The sequence below is a fragment of the Solenopsis invicta genome, chromosome 10, assembly GCF_016802725.1.
Source record: "Solenopsis invicta isolate M01_SB chromosome 10, UNIL_Sinv_3.0, whole genome shotgun sequence".
Classification (NCBI taxonomy): Eukaryota; Metazoa; Arthropoda; class Insecta; order Hymenoptera; family Formicidae; genus Solenopsis; species Solenopsis invicta.
Window position 1 is genome coordinate 7,076,722 of NC_052673.1, and position 20,745 is coordinate 7,097,466.

Genomic DNA, 20,745 nt, shown 5'->3' on the forward strand with positions numbered 1-20,745 from the left:
TATGTTTTAATTATACGGTTCATCTTTTTAATAATATATATTCACCTAATATATCAGTTATATAAATGTATTAGTATAAAGTGTTCACAGATCATCACGAGGGATCCAGTTCGCAGTAGAACTCTATATTATAAGAGTAGTGCAATCCTTTTATCTTTTAGCAATGTTGACTGATGAATGATCTCTCATCCAATGAGCACATTTAGTGATGTTAGTTTCTACATTTTTCAGCTAATCAACAGGTCCAACAGGGCGGAGTTTGCGCTACTCTTATAATATAAAGCTCTCGCTCGCAGCAATCGTAGAAGTCAAGCATCGTCCACCGCAATCAAATTTTCTCGAGCCACTCCGAGAGTGACTATCTCTCCCTCTGTGAAGTAGGGAAAAAAGGGAACCCAGTCAAGTATGAATTTAGAGAGAAAATAGAAAATGATGGCCAATATAAAAATTAATTTGTCGAAGCTCCTACTAATTAGAGACCAAGATACAAATAAAGTAGCTAAGTAAAACAAATGTTTGCTTCTATAGAATAAAGTAGATAAGCATTTATTTGTACATTTTTACCAAATATATTAAAAGTATACTTCCAAATCTATACGCATGTAATGTTGCTATAATTTTTTGTATGCTTGCATACTTTATTTATTTTTTTAAATTTAGTTTTACAATTCTTAGCAATATATTTATAAAGGCTAATCGATATCAAAAAAAGCATCATATCTTTTCCATAAGCAGTCCGTTTGGGACCGCGTGGCTACCGTTTTATGTTTCTATCTACATTTGTTTGCAATCTCAGGCTTGTAAGTTTGTATTTAAAAAATGTTTAATAATTTAAAGTCTTGGTTATGAGTGAGAAAATCAGAATTAGAGGTTCTGATCGAATATTTAATTGTAATAAATTATATATATTCATTCATAGATTTTCTTGTTTTGAATTTCTCACTCTTATTCAAAATTTTATTAAAAATTTTGCAAAAGGCTGTGTTCCGAAATTTACTGAAAATCTATAGATTACATATACTAGCTTTTCAGTACTAGCAATGAATTACAGAACGCAGCCATAATATGAATTTACAAGCACAGACACAAGTATTATAAGTTAAAACGATTATTGCCATGCGGCCTCCACCATATGGACTGCTTATGAAGTCGTTCGAAAACTAACACTTTCCTGAGATCCCATTTATCTCCACCAATGCATCCTCAAGACACCTCATTCGCATTTAGCAAGGGACGTTTTTGAACGCAGCCTTAAAAGTCTCACTGAAGTTACCCAAGCAACACAATTAGTTGAAGAATACGTTTATTAAACGTAAATGAATTTTATACATATAAACTAAAAAATAAACGTTCAAAAGGATATAGCGGAATAAAAAGAGTGATTTTGACCCGCGCGTAATCAATTGTTATATAGGACAAAATATTCACCTAGATAAAACAAAATTTTGTGCTAAGTTTCATTTCAAAAGATACCCACAATTTCAAAATATCGCAAGAAATGTGATTTTTTTTTCATTAATATTTTTTTTCTCCATTAAATCCAATTTAAACTTTACAAAAAAACTCATGGTTATAAAGGTTATCCATATAAATAAACTTTAATTTTTTTCTGTAGTTCTGTGCTAGAAATTCTGTTTTTAAAAAATCTAGAATTTTTAAAATTGCATTGTCTTTGATCAAAAATAGTGGTCATTTTTAAAATAATTTAGTGGATGAGTCATATGACATATTATATTCAAGATTTTTCTCAGATTTTTGAATTTGGTGGAACATGTTGAAAAAAAAATAAAAACCGATTTTTTAAAATTATTTTTCCTTCTTAAGTACACCTGATTGACATATATTACATTGTTTTTAAATACAATTACCTGCGACACATCTACAAACAGTATAAAATTAAAGAGTTCATGTAATTTAAACTATGAGATTTCAATTTCTTTTAGTCAGAAAAATTAATTTAACTAATTTTTTAGTAGCTCTTTCATTTTTCACAAATGTATATTTTTTTCAATTTTTAACTCAAGCATATAATACATATGATAAACTTATCTACTTATGGTAACGCTGAAGTTAGTAGTCACTTTCAGCGGCCAAATTCGAAAAGCCAGGAGCGAACAGCGGTGCAAGGCCCCAGATAATAAAATGCATATAATGATGTGTTTAAGTTAAAAAAAGAATAAAAGTCTATCATTTATTTAAAAAAATTATGTAGGTTATAACTTAACTTAAGTTATTTAATTAAGTTATGTAATTTTTTTTATGTTTGTAAAAGACATTAATGATGTAATTACGTCTATGAGAGACGATCGTCCGTTCTAATTAGACGATTCCGGCAAATGGCAACAAACCTCCCTTACGAAAAAGAACTATTATCTATACAAGAGACATTATTTCTTGTGGATGGAGCTGAACGTTTTATGTTACAACTTTCATTCTTTTAATTTCTCATGACTGAGGTTTAGTTATATTCAAGTTTAGTTATATTCAAGCATACAGGTTTTGAAATTTTGAACTTGTTGCTTCTACTATATTATTATATGTATATTATTTATAGAAATACAGTGAATAGTTTGTATATCATACTCAGATAACAAACTGCTTATTTGTCATTTCTAATTTCATACTTATATATTTAATAATAGTAACAAAGGCGGCGAATACGAGTCAAGCGCGGTAGACGGTGCGCAAAAGTAAATAATCTGTAAAGATTTCAGATATACATAATTTATTATTAAACGTTTCGGCTCATTCTTCGAGCCATCTTCAGTAACAATTCGAAGGCGCAGCTGAGGTTGAGGTGAAGGGCTTCCTCATCCGGAAGATGTAACGCTTATACGAGTTGTTAGGCTCGAAAATCGGAACATGATTCGGACTATGGCAGGAAAGTTATAATGAGTACTAGTTTAAATTAATTGTAAAATAAAAACTCACCTCAACGTCAGTAGTTGTCCATGTACAAAAGAATTTTGTCAGCGCAAATAACCACATGTCAAAAGGCGTAAATAAATAAGTAATTGAAATTGAGACAAATCGAGAACGTCTTGTCTGTACAACGGTCAAACTTGAAATGAGAAGGGGACTGGTGCTGCCGGTACGAACAGATATCCGGAGAGATAAACAAACATACAGATGAGGATAAATAGATAGCAAAACAAGCTATAAACTGTCGACAATAGATAAATATGCGTGGTGTAAGAAATCCGTGTCAGATTGTAAATTGAGCCCGTTACATTGTTGTTTAATGTATAAAATTTCAGAAATCAGTCGCTTATGATAAAATTTCTCATGATCGAGAACCTTAACGCCATCCCAGTCGAAATCATGACCGCACTCAATCCTGTGGTCAGTGATAACGGACTGAGAAGAGACGTTTCTGCGAATATGGTTACGGTGTTCTGAAATGCGGGTTTTAACTTGTCTGCCAGTTTGTCCGACATAAGACGCATCGCAATCACGACATGAGATCTTGTAAACAACGTCCTTACAGGAAGAAATTGGAAGAGTATCTTTTTGAACCTTAATGAATCTACTCAATTTATTTAAACTATAAAAAGCGGTTTTTGAATTGGAATTTCTAAAAATATTTATGAATCTTTCTGAAATTAAGGGAACATACGGAACGGTGAACCAAGAGATTTTTTTTAATTCTTCAGATGTATTGTCAAGTAACTGTTTTTTTGATCTCCCCACGAAAAGGCATCTGAGTCGTTCTCGAATGATTTTAAAAATAAAGTCAAGAGGATAGTCATTTTCTAAAAGGATACTGACGGTGAATTCCAAGTTCTTCCTGTGATATTTCGGGTGGGACAAAAGAAAAACTCGGTCGACAAGACATATGACAACGCCGCGTTTCTGTGAGACAGGGTGCCAAGAGTGGAAATTAAGGTATCGCCCCGAAAAAGTTGGCTTGTGATACCAATCAAACTCAACAGTTTTTTCGTTCAGGATGATAGTGGTGTCCAAAAAATTCAACCTTTCGTTTCCAATTTCAATGGTGAATTGTAATCTCGGGTGGAATGAGTTAAATTTATCTAATGTAAAATTCACCATGTCTCGAGGAACCGCCGTGGCGATATCATCAACATATCGAAGAAAAAAGGGTACTTGGAAATCCAATGCACTTAGCACCTCCGTCTCAAGGTCCTGCAGCACCAGGTCCGCGATGATAGGAGACAAAGGAGAACCCATGGGCGTGCCAAAGTTTTGTTTGTATGTAATATCGTCAAATTTAAAATACGTTGATTCTAAGACGAAGCGTACGGCATTCAGAAATTCGGCTTTAGGAATCTTGCAATTTTTTGAGATATATTCCCATCTATTAGAGATACTGTTAATGGCTAACTCGATTGGTATATTAGTGAAAAGCATGCGACAATATCCAAGAGCGTACCGGAGGCAAACAGCCACGTTAGTGACAGTTTTCAATTGGTGAATAAGCTTTCCGGTGCACAGCTTGATAACTTTACTCTTATTTCTCTCGATGTGGTATCCCTTTTTACTAATATACGAATCGAGTTAGCCATTAACAGTATCTCTAATAGATGGGAATATATCTCAAAAAATTGCAAGATTCCTAAAGCCGAATTTCTGAATGCCGTACGCTTCGTCTTAGAATCAACGTATTTTAAATTTGACGATATTACATACAAACAAAACTTTGGCACGCCCATGGGTTCTCCTTTGTCTCCTATCATCGCGGACCTGGTGCTGCAGGACCTTGAGACGGAGGTGCTAAGTGCATTGGATTTCCAAGTACCCTTTTTTCTTCGATATGTTGATGATATCGCCACGGCGGTTCCTCGAGACATGGTGAATTTTACATTAGATAAATTTAACTCATTCCACCCGAGATTACAATTCACCATTGAAATTGGAAACGAAAGGTTGAATTTTTTGGACACCACTATCATCCTGAACGAAAAAACTGTTGAGTTTGATTGGTATCACAAGCCAACTTTTTCGGGGCGATACCTTAATTTCCACTCTTGGCACCCTGTCTCACAGAAACGCGGCGTTGTCATATGTCTTGTCGACCGAGTTTTTCTTTTGTCCCACCCGAAATATCACAGGAAGAACTTGGAATTCACCGTCAGTATCCTTTTAGAAAATGACTATCCTCTTGACTTTATTTTTAAAATCATTCGAGAACGACTCAGATGCCTTTTCGTGGGGAGATCAAAAAAACAGTTACTTGACAATACATCTGAAGAATTAAAAAAAAAAAAATCTCTTGGTTCACCGTTCCGTATGTTCCCTCAATTTCAGAAAGATTCATAAATATTTTTAGAAATTCCAATTCAAAAACCGCTTTTTATAGTTTAAATAAATTGAGTAGATTCATTAAGGTTCAAAAAGATACTCTTCCAATTTCTTCCTGTAAGGACGTTGTTTACAAGATCTCATGTCGTGATTGCGATGCGTCTTATGTCGGACAAACTGGCAGACAAGTTAAAACCCGCATTTCAGAACACCGTAACCATATTCGCAGAAACGTCTCTTCTCAGTCCGTTATCACTGACCACAGGATTGAGTGCGGTCATGATTTCGACTGGGATGGCGTTAAGGTTCTCGATCATGAGAAATTTTATCATAAGCGACTGATTTCTGAAATTTTATACATTAAACAACAATGTAACGGGCTTAATTTACAATCTGACACGGATTTCTTACACCACGCATATTTATCTATTGTCGACAGTTTATAGCTTGTTTTGCTATCTATTTATCCTCATCTGTATGTTTGTTTATCTCTCCGGATATCTGTTCGTACCGGCAGCACCAGTCCCCTTCTCATTTCAAGTTTGACCGTTGTACAGACAAGACGTTCTCGATTTGTCTCAATTTCAATTACTTATTTATTTACGCCTTTTGACATGTGGTTATTTGCGCTGACAAAATTCTTTTGTACATGGACAACTACTGACGTTGAGGTGAGTTTTTATTTTACAATTAATTTAAACTAGTACTCATTATAACTTTCCTGCCATAGTCCGAATCATGTTCCGATTTTCGAGCCTAACAACTCGTATAAGCGTTACATCCGGATGAGGAAGCCCTTCACCTCAACCTCAGCTGCGCCTTCGAATTGTTACTGAAGATGACTCGAAGAATGAGCCGAAACGTTTAATAATAAATTATGTATATCTGAAATCTTTACAGATTATTTACTTTTGCGCATCGTCTACCGCGCTTGACTCGTATTCGCCGCCTTTGTTACTATTATTACCTATTTCACGAGTCTTATTCCTTTAACTTCACTTATATATTTATTTTAATAAAAAATATATAATTTATATAATATACCTTTGGGCATATTTTTATTAAATGTATAATACAGGCTATCAAATATTATAGCTAGCCTGTGTAATATTTGACCTGTATGATTTTATAGCCTGTATTATATAAGAATAATTATCCTGTAATCCATATACTACGTTTCCTGTAATCTCTGTACTACGTTTCCTGTAATACGTGTATTACTTTTCCTGTAATAAGTCAATTACAGTGCGAAGATATTACACAAAATCCTGTAATGTGTGGTTATTGTAATATCTTTGTGTTGTTATCGTAATATTTGTATTACATGTATTATAATACATGGCCAGTGATTTTTTCCTGTAAGGGAGAAAATTTAAAAAGGACTAAAAAAAGTTCATATCAGGTTTATGTCAAAAAAAAAAAAAACAGATGACATATGCATCAATGTAACTAACTTAACTCTACAGTTTGGGGCAAACATCTGATTAGTCAAAGCCCCCATCATTACTTTAGAATTTTAGACGACTGCGCATCCACGGGAACGTTTCACCTTGTATTTTTACACCATGGCATTACCAAATAAAAAATGGTTCATTATGGCAATAATGATAGAAAAATGTTTAAAGTTTCTATTTTCGTATTTGTATCGATTTCAACTTCAAAAATCACTTCACTGCGATAAATTTCCCTTAAATGCATGCAATTTACTTACTTTCTTTTATATACACGTACTGCTGTTCAGGAACTAAACTTTCTTGGTAGGCTTTTGATTGGAATAGCATACAATCAGTGTTGTTTGTTAAAGTTTTCTGCACGTTGGAACGGTCTTATTTCATACATACGAGGTATAAAACATCAGTAAAAAAAAAGGATTTTGTATTCTGTCGAACCAATTTGAAAAATAAGAAAAAACTGTAATGTGTCGGTAATACCCGTTGATTTAGCATCCTCTTTAGTCGATTTTTATCTATAGTCGATAATGTCATCGCTCTTCAATTACCGCTGCACCGGTACCATTGGTGGTCATGAAAATTAGTCAAAGGTTAACAATTTTTAATAGTCTTGTCGGTGCTTGGTGCTTACACACGGGGGTGAAACTAATATAGTGGTTTTCGGTAACACGGAAAAAGTGGGGCTCACTTGAAAGTGGGAGTTAAAATGACCAATCAGAAAATGCCTTAATGTAAGTTGGTAAGAGTGAGCATCTGCTTACTCGATTTTTGTGTGGTAGCATTGATGAACTGGTCTCTCTAACAATGCAGAACAACGGATGGTTTATGCAGGCAATAACAATTAATTTATGCAGGATCTGGTAAAATTCAATACTAGAATTTCAAGGCTACTGTTTATTGAGACCTCGGTAAACAAAAGCATTGAAATCATAATAATGAACTTTACCGGTTTCGGCATAAGTTAATGGTTATTGTCTGCATAAATAAGCTTCTATTCTCTCTCCTGAAGACCCCCTTGACCCCCTTTCTACCATTTAATTTCCCACTTCACCACCAGATGGCAGTGCTTTTTTGTTTTGCATGTTAAGTGTTAAGTACAGAACTTTCATTTCTCATAATATATGTTCTGTGTGCTTACACCAGCCTACACGTGTGGCGTATACGTTACATTCAGAAGTAACGGCCAAATTGTCCTCGTGAATCAAAATAGGCAACGGGCATCATTAAAAGTTGAAACTAGAACTGATATACGTTGAATGTGTGATTAACGTGCTCTTTATTATGCATTTTACGGCGGCAGAATACACAGACATGATCATCTGTTATGGAATGGCGGGACAAAATACTAAGGGCGCAGCACGTTTGTACGCAGAACAATTTCCCAATCGTCGGCATCCCACGGAAAGTACAATAACAAGATGTCTTCACCGATTGAGAGAAACAGGATGTATCTTGCCACAACATCGAATCAAAGAATTTTCATCACGTCGACGCCATACCGTCGATGAGAAAGTATTACGCGAGTTCGAAGATAATTCTGGCAATGTACGTCAAACAGCTAAAGCACTCGGCATGTCAAGATCTACGGTGTATAGGATTTTGTACGACAATGGGTTACACCAAAAACAAGTCTCATCAGATTAACCATCCGGACATTTTTCGTGGGAATCGTGGGTAAAGTTTTAAAGGTGCTACAATTACGTCAAAAAAAAATGAGTAAATTATCAATTTTCTTGAGTCATTTTTCCGAGAATTTATGAGAATTTATAAAAACTTGTAATGTTTGTATAAAATAAAAATAACTCCGTTTTTAAATTGCTTTAATACACATATATTGAATGTTAAATTAAAAATCATAAATTTGATGGTTGGTAATATTTGATATCATGGTGAGAAGGAGAATATTACTATACACATTGTGCTAAGTTCTTATATGCTACTGATTTTTCTTACATTGATAGCAATCGTTCATACAAGTTTATTAGCATAGTAGCTATGTTGCTGTTGAGATGATGTTTTGTAGCCACATAATATAACTATGTGATACAAAATTTATAGTTGATTCTTATATATAAGACCATCTTAAGTATTGTTTTTAAATATCATTAACCAATTACAGAGCTATATTAAAATCTTAAGTCATCATTTAAGATAATCCTAAAATAAGAATTGATTGTGAATACATTATAATTTAAATTATAGCAAAAAGCTAATACTGTTGTTTTGTTCTTAAAAAAAATTTTGAATTTAAGAATGTTATTAATATTATTAATTTTTAAAATAATATGTTATCACTAAATTCTCGAATAAATAATATGTGTTTATTTCAATTCCCTTCTCAACTTTTAAATCCTTTGAAAATAAATAAAATTATAGTTATTCTTATTTATAATATTTGTGTTTTTTTTATTCAATTCATTAAATAATTTACATGTTGTTTTAAGTGAACAAACAATAAATAAACATTGGTAATGAATTTTTTATATTTATAAATTCTCATAATTTACTAACGATTTAATACTTCTTGTAATATTTCTTGTTATCTTCTCTAATTTTATTTTACCGAAAATTTTTGTACTCTAGGGGGATCGCCGAAGTTTCCGTATACTAACGTCATCTGCATTCATTATGACGTCATGAGGGTACTACGTATCGTCATGTTACTGCGATAAAAGCGGACGTGGAATCGGAGTGGTTTGTGTCCGTACTAAATTGAGAGAGACGTGGACCTTAATAATTCGAGACGACTTGAACATTCGAATCTGACATGTACACATATTCACATGTATAATATCCACATATGCATATGTATATTTACTGAAATAAATAAAAATGTAATAAAACAAAGTTAATTCCTTGATTAAATCCAACAAGCAATTGTTTTAAGTTTTATTTTTTATTATGTAGTTACATATTATACAGCTTTATTGTAAAAATAATATTTATTTTGTATTAAATATTTATTTCACATTAATTTTTTATTTTAAATAATGATTTAAAAAATATATATATTTAACGTTTATCTAATATTTATGTTAATACTCGTTTGAAATAATAATTGAATGATATTTCACTTTTATCATTCACTTAACATTAATTTACTTTGTAATCATTTATTTAAAACACATTGGAGAAACGTTCATTTAACGTTTATTCTATATTATTTTTATATTTTTTTAACATTACTTATTGGAGATACTAATTTGAAGAAATATTTTTTATTATGTATTCAATATTAATTCAATCTTTATTTAACATTAATTCAGATTTAATTTTTCCATGATTAGCATACCATCCCAATGAGTAAACAATTTTTTGTTTTTTTATTTTTTTATTAATCATATATTATACAGCTTTATTGTAAATATAATATAATATTTGCTTTATATCTATTAATCACATATTTATTTTACATTAATTTTTTATTTAAGATAATATGATTAAGAAAAGAAAATATTTAATGCAGGCCCGACTCGCGAGCTCTATAAAGTTTCAATTCTAGACAACTGATAGCGTCTATTCTTTCTTTATTACTGTCTCATTTCGCTTTATCGAAGCGACGAGAGGTGAAAGCGCTTTGCCTCGCAAACCGGGTTTTAGATAGGCCCGATTTAACGTTTATTTAATATTTTCTAGTTTATATTACTTGTTTGAAATAATGAAATAATAGTATTTTAAAGCAATATTTACTTTTAACATTAATTCAGCATTAATTTAGTATTTACTTTATATTAATCTTTTTTTAATTTGAAAAGCATTTGTTTAACATTAATTGAACATTCATATTTTCTTTAGTTCAATTACTCATTTAAAATATTTATTTTAAAAAATTTCCTTTATTTATTTAACGTTAACTTAACATTTATTTTATATTAATTATTTGGAATAACGATTTAAAATAAAAAAATTTTTCTTAGTTAATTTAATTATTTTATCATATTGACTTTTTCTTTTAATTGTGTTCTTATTTAAACGAATAAGAGAAAAGTTATTTCAGATGCAATTATGCATTTGTTCAAATTAATAAAAAAACTGTAATTTTCTATAATACGTTTGTATAAAAAATATGCTTTACATATGTATGTTTTATTTTTTCGACAATATATCTTGATCTGATTTATGTATTAGTGTATATACAATCAAACTTCGATAACTCAAGAACTTCTGTAAGATAAAAATATTGTTCCTTCCCTTTCGCTCTTTTGCGGAAAATCTCTGTAAGTCTCTGTAGTCTCTCGAAAAAAAACTTACTTTAACTTGAATTATTTATCAGATATTTAAAGGTATTATTTTATAATATCTCTGCAACTCGAATTTAAAGTAACCAGACTTGTACAAATCGAAGTTTATTTCTATAAATCAAATTTCTATTGTTGCTGCTTCTATAACTCGAAGTTGTAGCTATGGGCACGTTTGACTTAACGTTAGGATCTATGATGATTATAGCCTGATATTTGTTTTATGATTATATGTATGCAATAAATAATTCACTGTTAAAAAATGAATTTTTTTTCCTTTAAAAGTCATTGTAATTTGAAAATTATTAACTCTCGTACAAAGTCTTTGTAAATCAAATTTTTATAACCTTCTTTACCGACACTTAAGACTTGAAAACTTTGATAAATCGAAAAATTTTCTAGTTTCGATTCCACTCAAAGATTTTTCATTTTTCTTTATACCAAAATTATTTAAAACGACAAATTATTTAAATTAAGGTATCTGCCAGCATTCTTTTAGTTTCAATATTTATAATCTAATTTTTCGAATATCTATTCTTAGAAAAAGTGCTTGAAGTCTTCAAGTATTTTCACAAAGTAAAATCTACACAAAAGCATACAGAATTATAGTTAGTAAAAAAAACCGCTCAATTCCCTGCTCCCCTTTGTATACAAGTTCCGAGCAAAAATTCCGAACGTAACCTCATCCGGATAATGTTTCTTTTACAGGGTACACAAATATGCGTCGAGCGCATGGGCCCAACTCAGGAATAATGAGAACACGTTGGCCAGGTGGGAGCCGTGAGCCCTTGAATTAGACCCTGGCCCGCCCACGTCCACTTTTAACCCTCATGAGACCCCAAGGCCCACGGTTGGCTGCGGCACGCGTATAATTGGGCACAAACTCGTTTAATCTGATTATTTCAATCTTGTGGTCTTAATGGGACCCGGAGGGCGCCAAGACAATTTAGATAAGACCCGTTGGAGCGCGCGTAACAGACAGATGCCGTGCGATCCTAAAACGGCGACTCGCGGTCTTTCACAACTGATCGTTTACATCTTTCTGGTATTCATAATTAAGTGAATCCATAATGGTTAATAAACCATAAACCAAAATAGCAATTCGAATTCAGCAATATTTTTAATCGCGAATAAAAGTATAGGCGAGTTTTTCATTCATCGATTGATCAAACTCATTCTGCATAATAAAATTTTGCTCTGTAAAAGCTGTATTTGCGCATAATGCGATTAATCAATTGACTTTCTAAATGTTCTGATATTGATTCAATTTCTTTGGTTTAAAGAATAAGAAGAGAAGATTCAATTCAGGTAATTACTCTTTACACTTTAACTTTTTCATTGTCTATAGAAATAATCTCATAATTTTATACTAATATTTAATTATTTCAATCTTTCCCTTTCTCCCTCTTTCTTTTATTTACACTATCCATAAGTTTACATAATCTGCTTAGTTATTGACTACGTTTACACGGTTTAATTTACGCCGAAGTTATAACGATGTTATGAAACTGGCCAATCATAATCTTTTCATTCTTAAGAGGAATACTTATGATTGGCCAGTAGCATAACACTGATGTAACTTCGACGTAAATCGGACCGTGTAAACGTAGTAATCGTCGCTCTGCATTTGAGTATTTCTGCGCTCTGAGACTTGTTCATTATGCGCTACATTAATACACTTTTCACTTTTGTAAATATTTTTTGGTTTCTCGGCTGTAAATCTTTTTGCATTTCAATTCTGGGAATTCGTGAAATTTTTGGAGATTTTTCAGAGCTATCACTTTTTCTACCATCAAATCACCACATTCATCTTGCCACACTTTGATTACTGCTATGCAACTTTCACAGATATTGCTAAGATCGATTTTAGCCTGGACAAAGTAATAAATGCATATCTAATTGTAAGATTTACTTGCCTTATCAGATTCAATGAACATGTTACACCTCATTACAAAAATTTAAAATAATTAAAAATCAACTTTAAAATATTATACAATACTTTATTGATTGTCTATTATCACTATAATGGCTGCGTATCGATATATATTGCCAGTACTGAGCATCTATAGTTCACGTTACGTACACTATAAATTTTCTCAGTGCTGGCAGTGAATTTCGGAACGCAGCCAATAATACAAACATTTTTCATCTTTTTTTCAAACTTTTCTTTCCAAACTCACAAATCTGACAGTTACCAGAGACGTTACGATTTGCTCTTCTTGCCTCAATGTAGTACAGAGTTTTTTTAGATGATCTTTCAAATACACTAGAACTAAACTCTGTAATAAATTTCTGTCTATACAATCCGTAATGCTAGTAATATTGCTAAGTTCAAGCAAAAGCTCTTTGCGCATCTACTTCTGGAAACACAGTTTAACCTTAGACTTTTCGTAATTATTTACGCTCTCGTCTCTGCATGGAGTCATCTACAATCTTAGCTAAATTACACATATGTGCACACACGCACATATACACAGAAATATATAAACATACTCTTTATATTTGCTATTTTATATTTGTAATTGGTTAATCATTGTTAGAATAAACATTACTTATGAAGTATAAATATAAACGATATCCTAACGTAACCGGCCCAGATAGCACAGAGAATTCAAAAAGATTAAAAATAAATTCAGGTTATGTCATCAATACTGAGTTCTTTTTGAAATGTAAAAAGAATTCTTTTTCTGAAAAAAAAAGAAAAAGTCAGGAAAAGAATTCTTTTTGCATTTCAAAATAAACTCAATATTGTTGACGTAAACGTGAATTCTTTTTGAATGCTGTGTGCTAGAGGGTATATCAACATATTTAAATAACGAAAAGGTTATACCGATCGAAAGCATTTTCTAGGTAAATTTAAAAATATTTACAAGATTTTTCAAACCGCGCACCACATACTTACTGGACATAAAATACTGGGCTTTTTAAGATAAACCAAGAAAAATAGTATCATAAAATTAAATTGCTACTCAATTTAATAATTTTAATGCTTACAAGCATCTCTATTATACTAACCCTCCTTATCCCGAAAATTATAAAAATTATGAATTTGTGTTGTGCTTGAGAGGAACTTTAAGAACGTCAAATAAATGATGCATTCTCTCTCTCTCTCTCTCTCTCTCTCTCTCTCTCTCTCTCTCTCTACTTAAAATCAATGTGTCTACAATTTATTTTAATATTAATTTTATAGAAAACTTGCATATATTATGTATATAATATTTTAATTCAAATTGTGAAATTGTTTCTTTTTAATCAGGTCACAGAGTCAGCTACTAAAATTTATACAACATATCAAACAGAGTCTGTTCGATTATTTCTTATTTCTTATTAGCCCTTTATTTTTCGATTTAAAACAATTACATGAAATAAATACTGAAGTAATTGATTCATGAAAATAAGTTTATCGGCTTAAAAAACTATCAAAGAAATCCATTGTTCGATGCGCTAATGTAGTACGTCAAGCAGAACGATCGTTACTCGTAGATTCTTATCTGTTGGAGGCACATTGATCACACCGACAGAAATTAGGTTTCCAAACCGGTGCAGACGCGTCATCGAACGCGGAGATTCCTTGACAAACACCTACTCTTTCATTTCGGGCAGTAGCCGATCTGCCGAAGACGAACAATGTTTAATGGAAGTTAAGAGAGAAAACGAGAGAAGTAAGGGAGAAGGCAGGAACCAAAAAAAAAAGGCAGAAATGAGAGGAAATAAGTGGCAGGTGTTCGTGATAGGCACGGCATACCACCGCCCGGAACTTTGTCGGCTGAAACGCTTGCCACCCGCGCGCTTTCGGCCTCCACAAAATACCCTTTCCTCGGGATTTCCTGTACGATGACGTAGAGCAATTCCACCGTTGAATTATCTAAACTCTAACGCATCCAAAAATGGGGGAAAAACAGCTCTATCATTTGACCTATGATGTACGTTTTTAAACACCCAAAAACACGTATCTCTCAGCCATAGAAAAGTGTTTATGTTTAAATTGAAATCATTTATTTAACTTGGTTTTTTTTTAAGTTGAAGTAAAAATATTATTTAGAAAAATAAAAATTTATTTATTTAGGGCAACATTGCCACATTACCATCATTTATTATTAGATTGACTTTCAACTTAATAACAAGATATTACTATTTCTTTCTCAACTGTATTTTAAGATCGAAAAATTATTCGACGCGCAGTTTCAAGTCGAAAATCGATATAAAATCACACAATAAATTTTAATTGTAAAATCTAGCTCTGGCCGATAAGACATTTCGATTGTTTATGTTGTCTTTATGTATTGGTTGAAATTTTCTATTAAATATAAAAAATTTATTTAATTCCAAGAAATTATGTTATTAGCTTCTTTCTTAATGAAAATAAATAAATGTTTAAACTATTTGTTTAATTTAATTTAATAATTTTTTAATTTAGAGAAAGTACTGACAGAAATGTAAGAAATAATTTAATTGTTCTAGTTTTAAAAATATATTATTTTTATGTAAAGAAAGATTTACACAATCAAACTATTTCGTTAATTCTAACAAAAAATAAACAACGAAAAAATTTCTTTAAATTAGAAAAGACTTCTGTAACCGTACAGCAATGCACAAATTTCTCTGATTTAAAAAAAATATTTTTTGATTCCAAGAAAACTTCTCTGGATATTGAATTTTAAAAATTATTTTATTGTTAGTACATAATATAGGTACTGATTTTAAATACAAATTTACTCAATAAAATTCTAATCACATAAACATTAATAAAGGCCAATCGAATTTGAAAATGCGTTGGATTTCACATATAATGCAGATTAAAATACAATAAATAGTAATAATATATTCAAGGTAAACTCGAATTTTTTTACTCCAAATTCAAGTGTGTAAAAAGTGTCTCATTCATGTATGCGATTTAGTTTTTTGTATAAAATATAAAGTTAAACTATTATACAAGTTTAAATGTGTAAATTTATCTTTTTGTGTAACATAATGTATTATTTTTAAATGGAAACCATCCAAGAAGAACAAAAAAGTCAAAGTATTAATTAGATATCATGTTAATTAAATTTACATCACTTTTCTTATTATGATTGAAATATCGAAGTAGTAATTTGATGGCACTATCTTCACATGTGCTATTTGAGACAAAAATGATTATATTAACTTCTTTTTTTATTATATCTATTTTATTTTTAGAAAATTTGGTGTACACTTTTTGATTATATGTTATTGACAAAAATGTTACGTCCGTCGGTTACACAAACACTCTCGCGCGCTCTCACACGAAAGGCACTCGCGTGCGATAAATAATAAAGCAGAATCTTTGAAAAACTCCAACGTTTATTCTACACGTCTGTCACCAAAACAAGGCTTCAGACCTCCACAACACGAACATCGCCACTCATAGACAAAAGACGTTTATAACATAATACACTCCTATACCGGGCGTAACACTATGTATGCAGCTTATTATGAAAATGTATGATAAATGGATAACTAATGAAATACTATGAATCTTTTATTGAATACATTTTTAATCACAATTTTGTTGCATCCGATACTAATCAATAAAATTTATTTTAGTAATAAAACTGGATTAATTATAGTAAAAATTGTTTGCTGGGATAAAAAACATCAAAATTTTATGCAATTTAATGTAACTTTGACGAATAATTTTGACATCATTTTAACATCTTTTCAACTTTTCCGTTCTTCTTGAGTAAATCATGAATGGGGCATTTTCTACACTTGTAATTAGATTTGCAATGTTGTTGACTCCACCAGAAATTCAGAAGTAACACTTGAATTAACAACTATTGTTATTTTTTTTTATTACATACATTACAAATAAAAATTTAACAATGTGGCAGTTAAAAGCCTAATTTAGAGGCTTTCGTACAATTGCTCATTAATGTTTTACTGATTACTGTTATTCACAGCATTAGGAACAATGTCTCCAACTTAATTTAGATAATGATGACGATACAATTACACGACGGTAATGATGGTGATGTAAAGAGACAAAGGCATTGCAATTAGCGACTGTCGCTTAAGCGCAAAAGCTGGTCGGATAATTAAGCGGCCTTTCGTTATAATTCGTTAATCTGCAACGTAATTAAATATGTGATTCTGCGGCAGATACCTTTTGTATTTTTATAATAACGCAACTTTATATTTTAACCAATTAAAAATTATAACGTATGAAAATATATTAATTCATAAATAACACGTATTGTTAAAACATTATTACATCGTGCAAATAAAGAAATGCACGAAGAAATGGTTCTCCTATTACAGTGGAATTTATTTTTTAATCGTAAATAAGATGCCAAAAGTTACGTGATTTTCACGAATTATACGGTTTGATGAGTTTATTTGATTAGCAGGTAACATTCAGTCACAATAAAGGACAGTTTTAGTACCAAAATATGTAGACAAGAACTCAATAAACATCTGTCTTGACCAAAGTCATAAAATTTTGCTTAGTACGTGCCGGTTCAAACATGAACGTACAGGAATTTCAAATCCTGCAAGAGTTTTTTCGTTGTGTTGACCAACCACGAATAATGAAAATTCCGAGGGGATCGTGCGTTCAGTATTCAAACTTCAAGCCTATTGTCGCCACTCAGCAGTCAGCTCCCGGCGAAAAAAAGGACCGGTTAGGACGTTCGCCCTACAAGCCCTGTAACCTGTTACTGTGCGCGAGACCGTTATGTGAGTTTTCAGTCTCATACCTTTTCTTACGAATTCCATCGCTCCGCATAAAGCACTTCGTAGTCTCGGGTTTCGCCGAGAAGGCAGGAAAAATTCCATTGTCAAGACCACCATGGATAAACTGAGGACGCAGCTTGTTGCCAAGCGCAAAACATGAAAAATCACGAGCACACTTACAATCATTATAATCGATATAACAAATTATTTTGTATGTGTTCTTTTTCCTTTATCGCGAAAATGTAAGGAGCCCATCTCTGATAAATATCAGGTTTGAATTTAAATTCGAACAGCCACAGTATATGATTCCTCGTTGAATACTAACGATCCGCGCTTCCTAAAATCTTTTTCCGAGAAACATTCGAAAGTCCTTTTCCGGCAAAGATGTTAATCTAGAAACAACAGAATCCTTCTAAGAGCGGCACCCGAGAGCAGCATTCCCGATGGATTCATTATTTTCCTCCTTTAGAAAGGAAATAAATTATTCAACTGTGCAGAGCTACCTTCGACCAGCGACAAGTTTCGTGTCTGTATAGATGCTAATCGTAATACGATCTTCCGTATGCCACGAAACATCTAAAAAAAAAAATAATACTCAGCAAACATCGAATATATATTGCTATAACATAGCAGTGCAAACGTCTATTTTTTTTCATATAAGCTATATAACAGTACGTATACGTTGTACTTGTGTTTATTGGGTATTTGTTTTCCGATTATCGTTACCGACGCATAGAATTATGAAAGAAACGTGATTCGATGGAATTCAATAGGTTGCGGCAGGATATACTCTTTATGGATTCCAATTTCGTTGTTCATTCACGGCACAAGGCACATCGAAAGGGTTGAGGGAATGAGAATGGGACTGGGATCGGAATGGAAATGGAATCCGAAGTCCTCCTCCCCCTCCCTCTTCCCCCATACGTGTACGTCCGGTACGTTCATTCACCGATCCGTCCATTCATCCCGGCATCTCTACGCCCAACATTGTTGCGTCTAAACGCGTATACCTGAACCATTCAATTCAGCCATCAATCGAGATGTTATATTAAGATAATTTTTCTGTATGCATATATATAAATATACCTATATATCAGGGTTGAGAATAAGTTCATATATTTAACTAAATAAAGTTTAAATTAATGTTTATAAAATTAATTTAGTTAAGTTAAAATTAAATTAGTCTAACTTAATCTAAATTAAACGTTTTTTTTTTAATATTATTTATAATAAGTTAGAAAGTCATAATTTTTTAAAGTGAGATTACTCAAGACAATTTATAATATAAATTACTAAATAAATTTCATATTTTTTATTCGTAAATTAAGTTTATGTAACAAAGAAAAATTCTTTTCTATGTAGGGGTGTATATTTTCTTTTATATAAATAAATTTGTAACTTGAATAAATTTTTCATATAGATTTGATGCAAATTTTTATACAATAAGTGGAGCTGAAAGCAGCTGAAAGTGAGGTCATATTGTAATTATTTTATATATTGCAACTAAACTTAAAAATATAAAAAAATTCAATTTTTAAGTTACTCAGACAGGTATATTGTGTATCTATTACTAAAAAATATACGCATGAAAAGTGCACTTTTGACAAAATTAAATGTTTTTAATGTGCTTGAAATTTTCTTCTGTTACATTACATTAAATTTTGCTACGTATTTTTAGCAGTGTATATATGTATACGAATCATTTTAAAATATTCATCGTTGAAAATTAATTAGACTTCAACTGAAAATTCTTCTCCTACTATCAATAAATACAATATTTCTATGAAAAATATTTTTCTCTGAAATATTCATGCATCAGTGAACCTAGTTTTGAGTGAATAATCTTATTTTTCAAACCATTTCACAAACAACTCAATATACAACTCAATTCGCTCGCCAAACTTTAAATTCTTTTGAAAGAAAAAGAGAGAAAGAAGAGAGGAACTATAAAAATAAATTATTAAATTACAGATATGTTTTTGGACCGATAATGTAACAACACAATAATAATAAGAAAGCCTTCTTCAGTCGCAGCTAGATCTTAGTGTCTATATTTATTCGTGTGATTTTACTTCTTCGAATTCAACCAGAATGTGCGCCGAATTTTGTCCGGTTTTAATACAGCATGTCGAATAAGAATTAGTAATATCACGATTTTTATTAAATTAATTATTAAAGACAAAAATAATTTTCAATCTAAATGAAAGTAAAAAAGAAAGAATATTCTCATTTAAAATTAAATTAAATAAAGAAAGTATCACCTATACAATCTTTAAAATAAATTGAAATTGAAAGTGTGTTGTTAATACTTATACTTTTTGTACTAAATAAACTATATATGTATATAAAAATCGATTGAATAACATATATTTTTAATTACCAATTTTTATTTAAATATATTTTTATAGTTTATTTATTTTATTCGTTATTAAAAATTGAACTATCTTAACACAAAGATAAAAATTTTATTTTTTGTATATAAATACGTTAAATGTTCAAGATGATTTATGCCAAGTTTTATTGTAATTTTTTAATTGTTCTGTAAATAAACAAATAATAAATACTAAATTTTATTTCTGTTTATTTACAGAACAACTAATCTCTACATCGTATTGAAATTTTTTATAAATCATTGTGAATACTTAAAGTAATTATATAAAAAATCCAGATTTTTGTTATTATTTCCTAATACATCTTTTTATTAAAGTACATTCCTATTGATTAAAAAATAATTTTTTATCCATGTACAAAATCGCCGCCAAATTTGTCATATTACTTTCAAATGCAATACAGAACAACCTGCGATAGTTTCATAAATTGCTTAATACTTTGGAAATGTGCGTAATACATTTTAAATTGTAAATTTGTGATGAATCATTAATTCGATGAAGAACCTTTCCCATGAGTTTTCCTTGCCATAGGCATTATGTCCAGAGGAATCTTTTCAAAAACTGGAATAAAGAGAAAGAGACGTCTCGGACGAGCAGAAAATTTTTCGAGGCCCAGGTCGCGTCGACGCGTCGCCGTCCGTCGGCTCTAATTCAAACGTAATTGATGCGTCGACCGCACGCGCGCTCGACGCACTCGGTGGGGATAAGGAGGGT

At 31.3% G+C, this 20,745-nt stretch overlaps 1 long non-coding RNA gene across 1 annotated transcript; it reads right to left on the reverse strand.

Moving 5' to 3' along the window:
• Positions 1–2,708: 2,708 nt before the first annotated feature.
• Positions 2,709–3,581, reverse strand: LOC120358883. Its single transcript, XR_005575764.1, has 2 exons — positions 2,932–3,581; positions 2,709–2,872 (listed from the first exon to the last, which is right to left on the reverse strand). It is a non-coding gene; the product is annotated as an uncharacterized LOC120358883 (long non-coding RNA).
• Between the last annotated feature and the right edge of the window lie 17,164 nt (positions 3,582–20,745).